The sequence below is a fragment of the Schistocerca nitens genome, chromosome 1 (genome assembly GCF_023898315.1).
Source record: "Schistocerca nitens isolate TAMUIC-IGC-003100 chromosome 1, iqSchNite1.1, whole genome shotgun sequence".
In the NCBI taxonomy this organism is placed as follows: Eukaryota; Metazoa; Arthropoda; class Insecta; order Orthoptera; family Acrididae; genus Schistocerca; species Schistocerca nitens.
Genome location: NC_064614.1, coordinates 807,944,507 through 807,964,205, shown reverse-complemented (window position 1 = coordinate 807,964,205; position 19,699 = coordinate 807,944,507). Strand labels below are relative to the sequence as shown.

Sequence of the window (19,699 nt, the reverse complement as noted above, 5' to 3'; positions counted from 1 at the left end):
ACAACTTTAAAAATGTGTATTTAATGAAAGAAACATAATATAACCTTCTGTTATACATCATTACAAAGAGTATTTAAAAAGGTTTTTTTTTCACTCAAAAACAAGTTCAGAGATGTTCAATATGGCCCCCTCCAGAAACTCGAGCAATATCAACCCGATACTCCAACTCGTTCCACACTCTCTGTAGCATATCAGGCGTAACAGTTTGGATAGCTGCTGTTATTTCTCGTTTCAAATCATCAATGGTGGCTGGGAGAGGTGGCCGAAACACCATATCCTTAACATACCCCCATAAGAAAAAATCGCAGGGGGTAAGATCGGCTTCTTGGAGGCCAGTGATGAAGTGCTCTGTCACGGGCTGCCTGGCGGCCGATCCATCGCCTCGGGTAGTTGACGTTCAGGTAGTTACGGACAGATAAGTGCCAATGTGGTGGCGCTCCATCCTGCTGAAATATGAATTGTTGTGCTTCTTGTTCGCGCTGAGGGAACAGCCAATTCTCTAACATCTCCAGATACTGTAGTCCAGTTACAGTAGCACCTTCGAAGAAAAAGGGACCAAAAACTTTATTGGCTGAAATACCAACGTTTAATACACCACGTATCAGGAGGTTTAACACCACACTTCGTTCGAAATGCACGCTGAACAACTGTCGTCGATTCACTTCTGCCGTACTCAATAACACAAAAAGCTTTCTGTTGAGCGAACGCCATCTTAGCATCAACTGACGCTGACGCCTAGTCAGCAGCGCCTCAAGCGAACAAATGTACAACTAAATGAAACTTTATAGCTCCCTTAATTCGCCGACAGATAGTGCTTAGCTCTGCCTTTTGTCGTTGCAGAGTTTTAAATTCCTAAAGTTGTGGTATTCTTTTTGAATCACCCTGTACATTCCCATAATCGTGGAAAACTAAAATAAGTTAGTAGTTTAAATTTTATATTATTTCCACGTTATTAGCATTCAACCCTTAATTTGTCGGTTTGCTAGGGGAAATGGCTTCTATTAATCTTTTCCGCCGAGGCAATCAGTTTATTTGAAACGAACTGTGTTTCGTTTCACACTACTGGCTAGTTTCAACTTCGTTCAATTTGAAGTGTACATTTTCATTTTCTGGCACGAATGGCATTGTACCTTAAGAAAGAACCAAACATGAGATAATGGAGTACTGGTACTCAAAGAAATTGATAACCCGGAAATCACATAGAAAAGCTGAGTATTAGGTACTTCAGTGTGAATCTGGACATACAAAGGTGCACTTTCATGCCAAACTAAGCATTTTAGTATGGTTTACGAAATTTCGATAGTCTTAGAGGAATTTCTAATGTCCTGTTCGTTTTATATGACACTGTAAGTTCCTTAATGCTACATACGTACGAGCATACATAAATATTCACTTGAAACTGACTAAGCTGGAAAATTTGGTTAGTAGTTTTTAATTAAATATTTTGTTTGAAATATACTGACATCTTTAGCAGAATTTTACAAATCTCCCATCCGTGAAACACAATGTTTTTCGATCACAAGACACTTGTCTAGTACTTCCTCTATACTTGACGGTATTTCTTAATTTTTGTTGTTTACATCTTACATTTATGGTTCAAATGGCTCTGAGCACTATGAGACTTAAGATCTGAGGTCATCAGTCCCCTAGAACTTAGAACTACTTAAACCTAACTAACCTAAGGACATCACACACATCCATGCCCGAGGCAGGATTCGAACCTGCCACCGTAGCGGTCGCGCGGTTCCAGACTGAAGCGCCTAGAACAGCTTGGCCACACCGGCCGGCTTACATTTATGGAATGCCATTCTATGCTAAATTGTAGACTGGCAGCATACCATGTTTTATCATCTTAACTCTCCACGTGGCTTTATATTTATTCCTAGAGAGAATATAAACTGTCAGTTGTATAGCTTCTTTGCTTCACAAACAACCTTGTTAATTTGTACACATTTTGAAATAGTTATGAAATAATTTATCATCTTTTTTTCTGGTGTAAGCTACATAAGAAACTGTTTCTTTTAGTTTTGCAAGAAATTTGTATTCATTCTTACTAGATTTTTGCAGTGCTGTGTAATCTAAATGTGGTTGGATATACTACAACAGTATTTCAGAGTACGAATAAAAAAATATCTGTGTTAATGTCACCACATAGCAAAATGTTAGGGTACTTTAAACTGTAGTCTAGTTTTGAATCTTTTCAAGAACTGCTTCCTTATTTACATTCCTTATCTGGGTAGGATATGATAAAACAATTGCTCCAAGTACAACTCCGTATGTCCTCTCAACAACATGCCACAGAGCTGCGCATGGCCACCTGATGTCCCACCACGCACGGAATTTTAAACAGAAATGCATCGCAACGCGTATGAGCAAACACTATTAACGGGCTGCCTACGTTATCGTAGCTGCGCATGCGCATTACGTCCCGTTTTCTGGCGCTCTCTGGCAACTGTTCAAACGAACCTTGTGTGTGGCCTGTAATCGAGCAATAGCCGGCAGCCGATGGGCAACACTGTAGCTTCAAGTGACAGACGTCATCTATCAAGTAATTTTAATCAGACTATAGTAGTAATGGGGCTGCGTATGTTCGAGCACAGCCTAAAGCGTCGTACTAGTCAGACAACTTTCCTACTTATCATGTCGTCATCAGTGGCTTCATAGGATAGGGGAGGGGGCAGTTGTCTTACGAATAAAATGCTGGGAAATACGAAAATTGGCAGAGAATTCAGAAGTCCAAGACAGCTGACCTGAGAACAGCCCAAAGTGTCGTTTGAGTTCACAAAATCCTGTTTGGCAGAAATGATTATATAAACACAGTTTTGAGACCGTCTACGTCAGTGTCACTTAAATCCAAGACGGTGACCCAAGATGATGAACCTAGGAATTTGAGCACAGCTATATGACATTCCACTCCCAAGTTGAGTTTGTGACAGTTGTACGAAGAGGGAACGTGTTGACATTATACGGAGCCCAGGACACTGTAGGTAGTGGACAGGGTGTTCCAGAAGTAGGATACACCGGCATGTCCGCCACTATCTGCGACGTATTCTGGAGAAGGTCGAAGCCCAGTTCCCTGTCCTTGCACTAGTTCGTAGTGTGCATGGCTTCCTCCCAGAGTTCAGTACTGCTGTTGACCTCTGACTCGCAAATGGTATTCAGTTGTTTCAGTACTGAGATGATAAAGTCCACCACCATCACCAAAGGATGGCCTTTACTCGTTTACAGCGGCTTTCAGTGTATAGTGGACTATACAAATAAACAAGAAGTGACTCACTGGCGTTGGGCAAACTTTAAAAAGAATAAATGCAAAGGTTGACTGTCCACAAAAAATAACACCGTTTTAGTGGAAGGTGGCCATATTCGCATTCCAGATGAAGCAGCAAATGAAATGCGAAAACATTTTGTCAGTGCAAAGATGCGGGCAAAAGAAGCAGACGCTACAGTCTTATCAGTTTACATTGAAGAAGTGGGCCAGCTCTTCAATCGAGGCTACGGCTTAGTAACGTCATTACCATCACAAGGAAGTGCGAAACAATCGTTAAATCACTTTAGACAAAAATATATGGGAAGTACACGAGATTCCACTGATTCTAAAGGAATATTCTTCCAAGAAAATACCTTACTGGTGAATGATAGTAGCAGTTTTTTACTTGCAGATGATAACAGCGGACCGAACGACACAATACTCTGTTGCTTGCCAGAGAAAAGGGAAAACGTTTTTATCAAACTATGTATCATTCTTCGTGATGGAACGTTCAAGAATTCGAGCAAGCAGTTCATACAGCTGTTTATATTCCACGCTGACCTTAATACTTCTTGGGAGGAAAGAAACACCATCCCAGTTGTTTATGCTTTACTGCCAAATAAAAAGTGAGAAAAACACACACACATGAAGGCTCCAAGCAGCTAATAGTTTGTTTCCAGGAGCAGAGGTCACTGGTTGCAATTATCATTTTAATCAAGGTTTGTGGAAACAAGTTCAGTGTCGCAACCTCATTTCAGCCCATAATGAAAACGAGGAAACTCACTGTCATATAAGAATGCGTTCTGCACGAGCAAATCGTCCCCTGGAAATATTGGCTGCGTATTCAGGAGAGCACGCCTGAAAACCAAAAGCTTCAGGACTTCCGTGACCATTTTATGGACCAGTGGGTCGATAGCAAACTTATACCAAGAAAGATGCGAAATTGCAGTGGAACCCGCTACCGCGCCAGTAACATCTCAGGAGGATATAACCGAAGAATAAATACATTAATATCAAAAGTTCATCCGAATTTTTACTCGTTAGTGAAAAAACTTCGAGAAGGTGCAGAGTACCACGTCCACCAGTTAAACCGACTAATTTTGAACTTTGATGGGAAAGAAGGAAAAAGAACTTAAAATCATTCCTGACTTGGGTGGCCTACGCACAGAAGTTGCAATGACGAAGAAAAAGTAGTATCAATGAAAAATTTGTAAATATTGAAAAGTAATGTAATGTAATCATTGTGAATCTTGTAAATATGGTGAATAAATGTAATGGGGAACGAAAAGAGACTCGTGTTATTCCCTGGGAACAACACAAATTCTTCTAAAGGACTCTTGAAATTTGTAAAATATTCTCTAATGAAGACTGACAAGACTATCTCAAAGGCCAAGCCTTTTCTAGGCAATAATCGGAGCATTCGCCTTGAGAGGTTCGTAGAATCAAAATTTGTATGGGCAGAGACCGAATACAATATCCTTGCAGTGGAAACGCAGGAGAATGACATGCAGTTAAATCCATACTTCCTCCGACCGTTAGAAGATGAGTAAACCAACATGAAACTGGTGAAGACAAAATAAATTATCATAAGCAAGTGAGTGAGTGGTCGCAGTTTTGTAATGTTTCAACATATGTTAAAACTAATTTTTAGTAACATGTTGCAGACATCAGCAGCCCAATTGAGCATTCGGCTAGGCGAGCTAGAGTTCCCATGCTCGCTCGCCGCGTGTGTTGTGAGCGCTCGCGGCAAAGTGGGACGGACAGGCGTCTTTACACAGCGCAGCACGGCCGCTGGAAGCGCGGAAGTGCAAAGAACGTGCTGCCTGTGGAGGAATGATCATAATTAGGTTCGGTGTAACCTTAGAGACGAACATACGCAGTGTATACGGCGCAGAGCTTAAGGGAAGACTTCACCCAAAAATTCAACATTTCTTCTACTTTGCGGTAGCAATCAAATTTTAAAATATTTATAAAAATTCACCAGTGCCACAGCATTTTCCCTTCCCTTCAATTTCAAAATCACTGTAGCCTTTTTCTTTAATTTTCTGAAGAAAAATCTACTCATAGTCTTCTTGTGAAAGTACAGTGGTAGGGATATCTGATAGTAAGCCGATGGCTATTTCCTTGGAACTTGTTGATTGTACTGAACAGGACTTCAGTGTATTCCCCAAATTTATATTTACACAGTCAACAGGCAAAGTAACTGATTTCCAACGACTGGCTGCCAGTTGTTTCGCTTCAGTTTTCCTGAAAATCTTGCAAGTTGTCCTTCCCACTTGGAGTTTATGTCAAATTTGGAGTAAAGGTGGTTCTGTTTGATGGTGACAGAAATCAAAAATTATCTTTGGAATCTTTCTGTGTACCACTGCCCCTCACACAATTCGTATTTCAAACATTTCTTAGACGTACTTGTAGTTCGAATACAGCGAGATCACTTTGGAATATAAGATTAGACACTCCAGAGATGGGAAATAGCCACTTTTGTTTTTTTGAAAAAGCTGAAAATTGTAGTTTTAGGGTGGAGTCTCCATTTCAAATGGAGAACAGCTGTTCTTAAAGGGATGAAATGCAGCATAATGATCGTGTTAGGAGCTACAGAGCGGTCACACACATCAACATATCAGAGCAGGATGCCTAGTCTGTCTGTTTATTGTACGAAATGGTGTCTTGATTCGCGTAGTGTTCTATTAATGTGCTTCAAAACTTTGAACACAACGAAAAAATTCTGTTTGCTCGCAGAAGGTTCTACACAGAAAGTTCTCTGCACACTTGGAAAGCGAACAGCAAGAAGACAATTTGGAAAAAAAGGGGGGGAAACGTTTTTAAGTGATATGACTAAAGAAATTATTCATTGTATGGGAGCAGAGAAATGGACGTCTCAATTTTCGCAACATTTTCCCTATAAAAACGGTTTTTTTTTTTTCCAGATGGAGGACTCAAAGAATGAATTTGCAGTTAGATCTAGTTGCCACACTGCTTTTGAGCTTGCAAGGCGTTGCGCAGTTTCACTAATTTTCCGGTTATGTTGAGAGAATGGAAACTCGGCTACAGCTGGAACTTGTACACCTGCAGTGTTAAGTTAGTTTGATTCGTTTCATAGTTTGGAATAAAGGTGGTTCTGTTTGATGGTGACAGAAATCAATTCTCGTAGACTACTGTTTCCTCATTGTAAATTTTCACGACTTAGCGAGTCTACAGCTACGATTATGTCGACGTTTAGACTTACGAACCTCACTGGCAGACTTCAGATTATCATCACCCGAAAAGTGATACCAGACATTGATCCTCTCGTGAAAAACAAAATAAGTAATATTCATTGGCCCGCCCGGCTAGCCGCGCGGTCTAACGCGCTGCTTCCCGATCGGGAAGGCGTGCCGGTCCCTGGCACGAATCCGCCCGGCGGATTTGTGTCATATCCGATGTGCCGGCCAGCCTGTGGATGGTTTTTAGGCGGTTTTCCATCTGCCTCGGCGATATGCGGGCTGGTTCCCCTATTCCGCCTCAGTTACACTATGTCGGCGATTGCTGCACAAACACTGTATCCGCGTACGCGTACACTATCAATACTCTTCGACGCAAACATTTGGGGTTACACCCGTCTGGTATGAGACGTTCCCAGGGGGGTCCACTGGGGGCCGAACCTCACAATAACCCTGGGTTCGGTGTGGGGCGGCGGTGGGGTGAGTGGACTGCTGTGGCGTGTTGTGGGGTTGTAGACCACTGAGGCTACGGCGGGACGAAGCCTCTCTGTCGTTTCTAGGTCCCCAGTTCAATACACGATACAATATTCATTGACATTGTGTTTTTATGTTTAACGTTTAACAAAAATGGTAACGATATATAAACTTGTCAGTTTAAATTTCGTCCTAAAACTGAGTCGTCATAAGGCTCCAACAACCCTAAGGAATAGCATGTTTCTTACTTAACTGCTCCCCGTTTTTGTATCATAAAATATGAAAAGAGATGTTGAATTTCATTGTCAGTTCTCATTAATACAACAATATTAAAAATACATTTGCTACGAAATGCGTTAATGAGCCACCCTGAATCAATGCATATTTGCTGACTGCTGTGCTCTGGGAACGAGCCAGTTCGCACGAGCAGCTGTGGTAAACTGCTAGGTTTCTTTGTGTGTCTGTACCTGTGGAAGGCCAGTTAGCCTGGCAAGAGCCCCAGGCTCCGTGCAAGTGTTCTAGCCTCATACAAGATAGTGGACCTGTAATATGAGCACAGGCTGCATGGTTGTCAGATTTCTTGTAGTATCCAAGATGGCTACTGGTTTTCCTCTGACATCACAATGGAACTAGGTCTGTTGACGTAAGTTTAAAATTGTGGTAGCCCTGTTGTCTTAAGTGTAAACATTTATTTTCTCCCTCCCTCGGCTGCCACAAATTAAAGAATGTAGCCCATAGCAAGAGCTGACTTGCTCGAAGTTTAAGTCCACTTAAGCTGTGCTCGTTTAAACAACTGCCTGCAGGGATAGTGTAGTAACAACTGCATCTTCGTTGAAAGAAAACTGCGGGAGTGTCTCATCAGCGCGTATTACCAACTTCGTCACCGGTAAAGTCACGTGTCGCGGCCTATCACCTCGCCACACCAGTATTACTGCCGGAGATGGCACCGTGCGCTAAGGCGCTGTGCCGCCGCCACCACGCGGCCAGAGCGGCGAGCACCGAGTCCCACTCGCCGGCTGGTAACAGCACAGCGATGCTGCACGCATAATGCCCATCCAGCTGCCTAATGCTTAGTGCAAAATAGTAGTTCCATTTTCCACCGCTAATATGCTGTTTGTGGTGGCGCTGCATGTGACCTAAGCGAGAAGTCGAGGAAATATGAAACTACAAGAGGAATTTTAACTCCTATTGAAAAAAGGTGGAAAATTCAAAATAACCAGTAGCCCACACGGATATTATGCAGGGAAATTCAAATATACATGCACACGTTTCAACGTCAATAGCCAAGCCTCACAGATGCATACAAACAAGTGACGATTATATAGACCAGATATGTATCAAGCACAATGGGAACTGAAATCGTTTATACGAAGTTACACAGTATGTGACCTTCAGAATGGTACAAATACAAATGTCTGAAAGAGTGACATTTTTATGAGAGTAGAACTCGGTAATCTATTTGTGTGAGACATTTCATGACGAAAAAACCCAGCTACAGAGCTATCTAGTGAACTGATGCTGAACACAGTGGTCCAGTGGCACACAGTAGGACGTGGTCTGGCCGTAAACAGATTCCGGAGACACGAGTCATGAGCACTACCCTATCGGCCAGCCAGCCAGCTGCGCATATGCGCTCTCTCATACGGCGCCACGGCTGCCCTTCTAAGCGACAGAGCAGTGAAACCTCCACAACCTGGAATCTTGTGAAGTTCAGCCTTACATAAGGCCGAAAAATCACCTCTACACCTACATCTGCAAGACTATTCTGCAATTCACACTGAGTACCTGGCAGAGGTGTCATCGAACCACTTTCAGACCCTTTCTCTACCGTTACACTCTCAAGTAGTGCTCTGGGAAAAACGAAACGTTAAATCTTTCTGTGCGAGCTATGATTTCTTTTATCTTATTACGACGACAATTTCTTCCTGTGTAGGTGGGCGTCATTTGGATGAGAAAGTTGGTGATTAAAATTTCGTGGAAAAAAAAAACAATGCCTTTGATTTAATTGTTGCGATCCCAACTCGCATTTCGTATCCGCGGCACTGTGTCCCCTATTTTATGATAATACAAAAAGCTGCCACTCTTTGAACTTTTCCGGTGTCCCCTGTATAACCTGTCTGGTAAGGATCCCATACCGAGCACAGTATTGCTGCAGGGAACAGACTAACGTGTTGCAGGCAGTCTTGTAAGTCGATTTCTTGAAGCGTTCTGTTGTCTGACTCCGCCCGGAAAGTGCTTTCTCGTAATTTCAGTGGTAAAATTCTCTGTGATGCACAAAGCCTCACTTGTAACGTCTGTCAGCGGAGTTCGTTGAGTATCCCAGTGACGCTATCGTTCCGACTAAATGGACGAAACTCGCCGCTCTTTGTTGCGTCGTCTTAATCTCTTTTATGTGTCCTACCTGGCAAGGATCCCATATTGATGAACAGTATTTAAGAATAGGTCGAACAAGCACCTTATAAGCCACTTCCTTCACGGATGAGTTAAGTTTTCATAATATTCTTCATATGTTTCTATCTAGCATCTGCTTTTCCTATTATTTGTCTTATGTGGTCATTCCATTTAAGGTCGCCCTGGATACTTACAACTAGATATTTTATGGTAGATACTGTTTCAGCACTTCATTATCAATAGTGTAGTTGTACAGTAGTGGCTTTCTTTTTGTATGTATGCGCAATTTTTACATTTATTTACGGTCAGGGTCACCTGCCAGTGCCTGCACCATCCACCAGTCCTCCCAAATTAATTTGCAAATCATTACTGTCTTCTTACTTGCTATTTCGTATACACAACACCATCATCTGCAAATAGTCTTCAAGAGCATCCAATGGTTTCTACTAGTTCATTTATATACATTTTAAACAATAACGGTCCTATCACACTTGCATGGGGTACTCCAAAATTATCCTTGCATATGTCGATTTTCTCCTGTTAAGAGTGGCACGTTGAGTTGTACCTGCAAGAAGATATTGAATTCAGTTGCAAATCTGGCCTGATACTCAGTAATCTCGTACTTTGTTTCACTTAACAGTAGTGCGGAAAGATGTTGAAAGCCTTTCTGAAGTCAAAGAGTATGGCATCAACTTGAGCACCATTGTCTACCACGCTGTGGCTTTCATGGAGGAATAGTGTGAACTGTGTTTTGCAAGATCTCTGTTTGCAGAATCCCTGTTAATTTTTATAAAAGACATTTTCATTCTCCAAAGACGTCATAATTCTTGTTCCATAATACTTGTTCCATAATTCTGCAACAACCTGACGTTAACGATATAGGTCTATAATTGTGTCCATCTGTCCTGTGGCTCTTCTTGAAAACTTTTTTTCCAGTTGCTAGCTACCCTGCGTTGCTTCAGTGATCTGCGCTAAACTGCTGCTGGAAGTTGGGCCAACTTCTTTCACATAATCTTTCTTGAAATGTTATAGGTATCTCTTTTGGACCTGATACCTTTCCGCTACTAAGCAGTTGTAGTTGCTCTTCTGTTTCACAATCGGTTATCTCAGTATCTGCCATTTCGAGATTGATACAGTGATTGAAATGAGGGCTGTGTTACGATCTTCCATGGTGAAACAGTTTTGTAAGACCAAAGTCATTACTTCAACCTTCTCTCTGTTGTCTTCTGTTTTGGTGCCAGTATGGTCTCTAAGCGAATGAATCATTGCCCTTTTTTCACTTCATTCCGCTTTTGTTTGTGAGCTAGGTTTTGACTTCTCTTTGAGATGAAGCTCTCTTTGTTCATAGAACAGTTTTCTAACTCGGCTATTAAACTACGGTGTGTCTTTCCCATCCCATAAGACGTTGCTTGGAACATTCTTGTGAAAGGGATAGTGAATGATACTTTTGAATTTTTTTCCATTTGTGCTCCACATTTTCATCCTCATCGCTTTACATTTCATGCTGACTGCTCAGATAATCTGCAATTTGTATCCTGTCACACTTGCTAAGCAAAAAGACCTCTCTGTCTTTCTTAATATCCCTTACAAAACTCATTGTCATAGTTACTTTCACAGCCTTATGACAACTGATGCCTTCCGCTACGTTGACTAATTCAGTTAGTTCTGGTCTACATCTACATCTACATTTACACTCCGCAAGCCACCCAACGGTGTGTGGCGGAGGGCACTTTACGTGCCGCTGTCATTACCTCCCTTTCCTGTTCCAGTCGCGTATGGTTCGCGGGAGGAACGACTGTCTGAAAGCCTCCGTGCGCGCTCTAATCTCTCTGATTTTACATTCGTGATCTCCTCGGGAGGTATAAGTAGGGGGAAGCAATATATTCGATACCTCATCCAGAAACACACCCTCTCGAAACCTGGCGAGCAAGCTACACCGCGATGTAGGAGCGCCTCTCTTGCAGAGTCTGCCACTTGAGTTTGCTAAACATCTCCGTAATGCTATCACGGTTACCAAATAACCCTGTGACGAAACGCACCGCTCTTCTTTGGATCTTCTCTATCTCCTCCGTCAACCCGATCTGGTACAGATCCCACACTGATGAGCAATACTCAAGTACTGGTCTGTTTGTTGCTAGGAAGTCAAAGATGTTACATTCATGAGTTTCTCTAACTGTCTGCTCAAAGTAATTTTCAAGCAAGACATTCAAAATAGTGTCGCACAAATCCTTCTCTCTGGCTGATCTAGACTTGGGTATGCTATTTGTAAACTCTGCATGTAGGACATTTCTGTTTACAAGATTAATACTAGCAGACTTGACATATAGCACACATACCTGCATTTATTATGTGGCGTACACATACATGCACTTGTCTGACCCCTCATCCTGGACTTTATGTTCCAATGTGTACTTGCCATCATCATTGAAGAGTTGTTACATGTGTTCATCATAGATTGAGCCTGTCCGTGACGATCCATATTGCAGCATACAAGCTGTGGAGGATCATGATACTTGGACACTTTAAATATATGCACCATGTTGAGCCTTCAGATGTAAACTTCATCTTATCCTCTCCAAACACATTGACAGTGGATGCAGTGTTGCTGCCGAAGATATAGATGTGTGGAGGGAATGGACTGTAGCCGATTGCCATGCAGTCCTCAATGTATTTTAGTTTGCTGTGCAGTTGATCCCACTCCATATCACTAAAATGGATTTTTGTACCAATTTCGAAGTTACAGGTGCTAGACTGACATCAACATGTTCCAGTTCATTGATGTTAATTGGTAAGTAGCATAGAACAGCAGCATTCTGAAATGACTCAGCTTAGATTTGTCAAGAGATTATAGATATAGTGGAAACTCAGTTTAGAAATAATTCCCTGCAGGAGCTGTTGTGTTGTGGGGGGGGGGGCGAATAAAATAAAACCATGAAAACACACATACAGATACATACAAAATTAATAATAATACCGAGCAAGGTAGCGCAGAGGTTAACACACTGGACTCACATTCGGGAGGATGGTTCAAATCCGTGTCAGGCCATCCTGATTTAGGTTTTCCACGATTTCCCTAAATCACTTCAGGCATGTGCTGGGATGGTTCCTTTGAAAGGGCATGACGCATTCTTCCTTATCCTCCTCTAATACGGTGGGACCGATGACCTCGCTTTTTGGTTCCATCGACCAAATCAACCAACCAACCAATAATAATAATTAACATTGAGAGAGTGGAATGGTGTAGTACTTACATCCCACTATACAAGTCATTTTTTTTCTCTCTGGAGGTGATAGATCAGTAATAATGCTTTATGATCATAACCAACCTTTCACTGTGGTGTACCAAGTACAGAATCGAGTCCACTTGATGATTAATGAGCCTGGAACCTCAGGATGAGTGGCGGGGGCTGGTGACCGCAGTGCAGTAGAAATTTGAACAATTATTTTGGACTGGAACCTTTCAGGCTGCACTTGTATCTCCAGATCAGCCATTATGGATCTCCATCTTTGATTCTGATGTCATTGGTGATGTTTTGATTGGCATCTTGGATTTTAAACTTAGCACAAGTTACTTAGTTTTGCTGGAACCTCATGGAAAATCCTAGTAGGATACAACTGTGATGGAACTAAGAGGCCTTTGGTAGCAGCACCTAACACTAGTGACAGCTCTGACATTCCATATATCAGTAGCAGCCTCCATATCAGCAATCAGAATGTTTGTGATGAGAACTTGTGAAACCTGTCCTGTTAGATCTTGGCTATCTTAAATCGGTCATGGAACTCTACCGACAGTAAGCATTCAATGAATTTTGCTCTAACATAATGGTGTATAGGCTAATTCATTGCATTTTTCGTTCACTACGGCATGGGGTGTTTGTCACAGTTTCATTGTAATAAAGACCTTTTGTTACAGTTTAGCTGTAACAGGGGCAGTTTGTTACAGTTTGACTGTAACATGAGGCTGCTCATTATTAATTTGCTTTAACATGGAGCAATTTGTCATGGGGCAATTTGTAATGATTTAATGTAACTTGATTTTTCACAATTGTAATGTGGTAAAATTAGGTACAATTTAGCTTTGCTGTGAAGTGTCATGTAGTATCCACAGTGTAGTAGTATAATCAAACTAATGCATTTATTAGTTCTCCAACTGATTCACAGAGTGTGAATCACATGTAAGCCTGACAGCAGTTGTACATATTTCAGCATCCCACAAACTAATGATATTTACCCAAGTTTGCACATTCGAGTGTTTCACCACTTACCTCTGCCGATACCATCCCCAACCTTCATCATCAAAAGACTTCCCATAGAAGTATCATTATAAGTACCTATGGTATAAGGCTCAAATCATGCTGTTGTGGTTTGATGAGATGCAGGTATGAAATAACTAGTCTCGAACAAGCTTCTTCTGTGAGTTGATGTGATAGCCAATCAAAAGTGAGCTTTCATGTAATATCCAATCTTAAGCAAGATTTCAGTGTGGACTGATGTGTGACGTGAGTGTAAGTATGGATGTATACTCAACAGACCAATGGTATTAACACTGGCACCCATCCAAAATGATTTATAAATCCTGTGGAAACATCAAAAAACCATGTGTCATTGCAGTACAGCTAGTTGAGAAACTGTTTGAACTTACTATATGAATCTACTATTACTACAGCCATTTTGAGATGTATTTTGAATGTATGGTGTAGATCTACTGCTACCACCTTTCTGAATATGCCAAGGGACCTACTATTTAAATCTATGGAATGAACAGACTATTACAACAACAACAACAACTAGTAATACTCTACCAACTGTGCTGTGCCAACTACATGTCTGTATGAAGTTTTATAGTGTGTTTTCTCACACTAGTGCCCTTCTGATTCGTCATGGTATAATTTAGTTGACTGTGGTATAACACTCAAATCATGTTACAGTGGTCTAAGGAGCACCCACGATGATGTGACATCAAATTCTTATGTTCTGAATGCATCTGGCACATGGTTGGCCATCTACCCTGCACCTGCATTTTACAGGAATTGTGTAAAACATCCCTAAAATCCTGGTAGAATCTGCTGCAGCACTGCTTTGTCTGCATGCTCCAAGTGCTGAAAATCATAAGCCTGCATGTGAAGTGCAGTGTAAGCCGTAACAGCAGATCTCTGTACCATGACCATCCACAATGTAGGCCAGCAACAGACTTCTCGCCAAAGCACCTTTTTGTGGGAAACATACATGCATTCATCAGAAATTGTTTAGAAATTTTGAGGCAATGTGTGATGTCTATATCTCACAAACAGATACGTACCCAACAGGCCAAAGCAACTGACAGCACTGTTCAACAGAAATATTAGTGGAACTCTCAGCCTGCTTAGTTGTGGCAGATAGGAGTCTGTGACACAAATGAGGACACCTTTAATATGATAATTCAATAGTAGTACTGCCACCATAAAACCACAGGATATCGTGAATTCCAATTGTTACACAAATGCTTCATACGAAGACGTGACAGCAACTCTTGTTGTGGACAAACCTTGGTCATTCCAAAGAAGAGCGGCGCATTTCGTCACAGGGTTATTTGGTAACTGTGATAGCGTTACGGAGATGTTTAGCAAACTCAAGTGGCAGACTCTGCAAGAGAGGTGCTCTGCATCGCGGTGTAGCTTGCTCGCCAGGTTTCGAGAGAATGCATTTCTGGATGAGGTATCGAATATATTGCTTCCCCCTACTTATACCTCCCGAGGAGATCACGAATGTAAAATTAGAGAGATTCGAGCACGCACGGAGGCTTTCAGACAGTCGTTCTTCCCGCGAACCATACGCTACTGAAACAGAAAAGGGAGGTAATGACAGTGGCAAGTAAAGTGCCCTCCGCCCTGCACCATTGGGTGGCTTGCGGAGTGTAAATGTAGATGTAGATGTAGATTCTCTTATAATTTGTACCCTCACACTTCTCTCTATTTCCAAATTAGTTACTCCTTGATGCTGGAAGATGTGTTCTGTCAAAAGATCTCTCCTTTTATTCATGGTTTGCCATAAACATCTTTTCTTTCCAATTCAATTCACTACCTCTTCGTTAGTTGTCCAGTTTACTCATCTTGTCTTCAAGATTCACCTGTAGCACCACATTTCAAAAGCTTGTATTCTATTCTTGTCTGATATGTTTGTCATCTTAGTTTTACTTTGATACAAGTATGAACTCCAAACAGATACCTTCAGGAAAATCATTCCCCTCTACTTTGACAGTTTTCAATTATTTTCTGCCCAGATAACAAAACTTATATACTCATTTTCGAATTTAAATCCCTCCACATCATGTGATTTAATTTGTGTACAGTCCATTTTCCTTGTTCTACTTAATTGTTCTTGTCCATATTATGATTTCTTATCAAGACACTAACCATCTTGTTCAGCTCTTCTCCCAAGTCTTTTGCCATTTCTGACAGAATTTCAATATCATTGACAAACGTAGATGTTTTTTATTTCTGCTCTCTGGAATTTAATTCCCTTTCCAAACTGCTCCTTAGTCTATTGTCCTGTTTGCTTGCAGTACGTATTGAATGACACAGGCGAGAGGCTACAATCCTGTCTCACTTCCTTCTTAACCACTCTGACTCATTCAAGCCCTACAACTCTTATAACTCCTGTCTAGTTTTTGTACACATTGTAACTAACCTTTTGCTCCCTGTATTTTATTCCAGCATATTTTATTCTATTAGCATCAGTAAACTCAATTGTTAAAATAGTATGTTGTATTAAACAGCTCTGTTTAATGTGCTTAAGCATGTAAATGTATTTTCACTATTATAGGTATTCTTTATCAGCTAGCCTTCCACACATGGAGTATTTACTTACATCTTGAGTAAGGCAACACCATTTTCTACCAGCCCAGTGTTATGCCCCTGTAATCAAGTTGTACATCTAATGCGATTTTTCAGATACTTGATGGATTCATGTCAAGTAGTCCACAGGCTTACCATGTAATGAAGGAGGTGGTTTTTTCTGGTTTGCAAATGCTCCACTTGTTCCCCACTTATGCAATAGACATCATATTCGCCCCCACCTCTGCGATAGACACCCTATTCGCAAATGTTTATGATAGGAAAATACACAGGGTGGGGGGGGGGGTCTTGTGCACATCAGCAGTGTCTGTTGGAAAGGTCACACCACTCAGTTCATAGACAAACTGTTGACCTTATTCCAGAAGGACCTATAAAAAATCAGATGTTTCTATAGACACTCTAAAAAATAATATGCAGTTTTTAGCATTATTTTTTCTACTGTTGCTGTTCCACTTCCTCATAGGTTCTTCTTTTTTGCAGGTTTCCTTTATGTTGATGATTACATCGGTCCTTATGCCTTTCACCATGCAAGTCGGCAAAATGAACACTATCGGGCATATTGAAACGGGAATAGTTTCTCGTTGAATTGCTGTTTCTCTGAGAAATGATACTTGTTCATAATGCTAGTATTTGGGCTGCTGATTTGTTCCAGGAGATCTTTTCTGTTCATAGTTTATCTGCCCAACCATGATGGTAGTCCGTTTGTCAGTATCAGTTTTTTTGTGAAAACTTACAGTTGATTGTGAATTCACCAGTTCCTGGTGTGCATGTAGCTCATTTAAAACACATCCTACTAAGAAAATAGTACACATCCGACTGTTACCTCTGTGCTGGAAACCTGATGCTCTGTTGGCAGCTGATTTATTTACTTAATGGTCACAGCTTGTGGAGATATTCTTATAAGAAACAACATACCACAACCAACCCAGTAAGATCTGTTTCACAGGGTGCAGCTTTGACAGCATATAGTTTGACTTTTCTTTGTGCCAGATCAGACAGCTAGAAATAGGTTGTTCGAGTTTGTTGGTGTCAAAATATGTAAATGGAAGTATACCAGATCTGTTAAGATCTATTTAAAAAAAAATCTATTACTTCTTGTGTGAAAGAAAAAACCTTCTGTTTGTAATTTCACACAATTTTTCAAGCTATGATATTTTCATTTGATTTTGAGAGTAGTATTCACTAAAAATGACATGTTGCAGAAGGAAATCGTATGTAAAGTGTTAGTGTCATGTGTCATCACAGGTCAGTGACCTCCTTCTTCGCGGATGGACCACTTAGGACCACGCGTAATCAACATTTGTTGCCTTCCTTTTCACCCAGTATTCCTTCATAAGCAATGAATGGGCTAGCTTTCATTGTGTAGACCACATATGTCGGTTAGTTTTTCCCTCTTCTTCCTCAAAACGCCGTGTGTTTGTGATTTTTCTGATTTCATTCCAGTCATGTAGATTTGGAGACCCTAACTCTCTCAGGTCTTTTTCCGTCTGTTTGTACCAGTTCAGTCTTTCAGTTTTGTTCTTTAAAAATGTATGGATTTTGTGTGTTACCCTGTTTGAGTCCATTCTTTCTAAATGCCCCATGAATTTGATTCGTCTCATGCTCATTATGTCTGTTATTTTGGAGATATTTTAATATATTTCTGCATTGGTTTTTGTATAATGCACACCATCTTTAGTTCTTGGTCCTAGGATTTTCCACATTATTTTACGTTCTTTCACTTCTAGATTAGATTAGATTAATACTAGTTCCATGGATCATGAATACGATATTTCGTAATGATGTGGAACGAGTCAAATTTTCCAATACATGACATAATTAAGTTAATTTAACAACTTGTTTATTTTTTGTGTTTTTTAATTAATTTATTTATTTTATTTTTTTATCTTTTATTTTTTAATATTTTTTTCGTAATTTATATCTAAAAATTCCTCTATGGAGTAGGAGTTGTCATTCAGAAATTCTTTTAATTTCTTCTTAAATACTTGCTGGTTATCTGTCAGACTTTTGATACTATTTGGTAAGTGACCAAAGACTGTAGTGCCAGTATAATTCACCCCTTTCTGTGCCAAAGTTAGATTTAATCTTGAATAGTGAAGATCATCCTTTCTCCTAGTATTGTAGTTATGCACACTGCTATTACTTTTGAATTGGGTTTGGTTGTTAATAACAAATTTCATAAGAGAGTATAGTGTTCTGTGTTGAAGGTTTAGTGTCTCAGATGCGTAGAGAGCTTCGGGCTTAATTACTGTTTTGTAGTGTCATATTTTGCAGTTCCACGAGAGACTCTTTTTGTTGTAAACATTTTTTGTTAACTGAAATGCTGTCTCCATTTTCTGGACTCTTGATCTGACAGATTTCTTTTCATTACAATGTTATTTAATTAGTTTAATTATTATTTATATTAAAACTATTTTTAAGCATTTTACTCTGAGCTGTGCTGCAACACATATAGTACTGTTATGAAACACAGAGAAAGCAGTGTTGGCATTTTTGACTGAAGCTGCAAGTAAAAAGAATATACCATAAATCTGTGCCTCATACAGTTCCAACATTAAAAGATTCATTGAGAAATGCTATTTCTCCCTGCCTTCTTCTGTGTCTTGCATAATACTCAACTAAGTGTTTAAATATTATTTATGATGAAAAGCAATACGTACTCCGGTCTTACAGACAAGGAGTAATTTCTTTTTCAGAAAACATGTATGTTGTAGGAGCATTCTAGTGGTTGATAACGAGTTTTCTAGCATTGGTTCTTCAGAATTTTAGAACATCAATTTTTAAGTGATACGAGGTGCTATCCAAAATTTTTGGGACTGGTGCTGCCATCTGTTGAAAACCTTACCTTTGGACTAGTGGTAACCATCATCCTCGAAGCAGTTCCCATCCGCATGTACACACCAGTCCCAGCGCTTCTGCCACTGGTCAGACATTTCTGGAAGTCCTGTTCTTTAAGGGTGTTTATCACCACTAGTGATGCTTCTTGAATGCTCTCGAGAGTGTTGAACCAACGGCCTTTCAACTTGAGTTTTAGTTTTGAGATTAGTGCAAAGTCGCAAGGTGCCAGATCTGGTGGTTGGGGTCCAATCGCCATGTTGTTTTTTGCCAAAAAGGTCCTGATGAGCAAGGACATGTGACAGGGCATGTTGTCGTGATGCAGCACCCAGTTCCCTTGACACCAAAGTTCAAGCCGTCATTACCACACAGTTTTACAGAGCCATCACAAAATGTCACAGTAGTACGCAGAATTCACTGTTTGGTTGGGTTGGACAAATTCTTTGTGCACAATTCCCTTGGTACCAAATAAAACGGTGATGATGCACTTCACTTTGCTCTCCACCTGACTCACTTTTTTGGTTCTTGGAGAGTCCAGGCTATTCCACTGGGACAATTATTGCTTTGTCCCCCAAACACTAGTTGGACCATTGCAACGGTCTCCGTAGCACTTGTCCTGAGAGTCGCAAAGAATTTGATACACACATGCTGTTCTGTTCACGGATCCATTGTAAAATCGCCACACAACAAACACAGAGTATTACAGAAATGACTCATCA

At 40.6% G+C, this 19,699-nt stretch overlaps 1 protein-coding gene across 3 annotated transcripts in view; it reads left to right on the top strand.

Moving 5' to 3' along the window:
• Positions 1-19,699, top strand: part of LOC126262572 (obg-like ATPase 1) — a 307,783-nt gene that overhangs the window by 269,571 nt on the left and 18,513 nt on the right. The gene's annotated exons all lie outside the window — the stretch shown is intronic.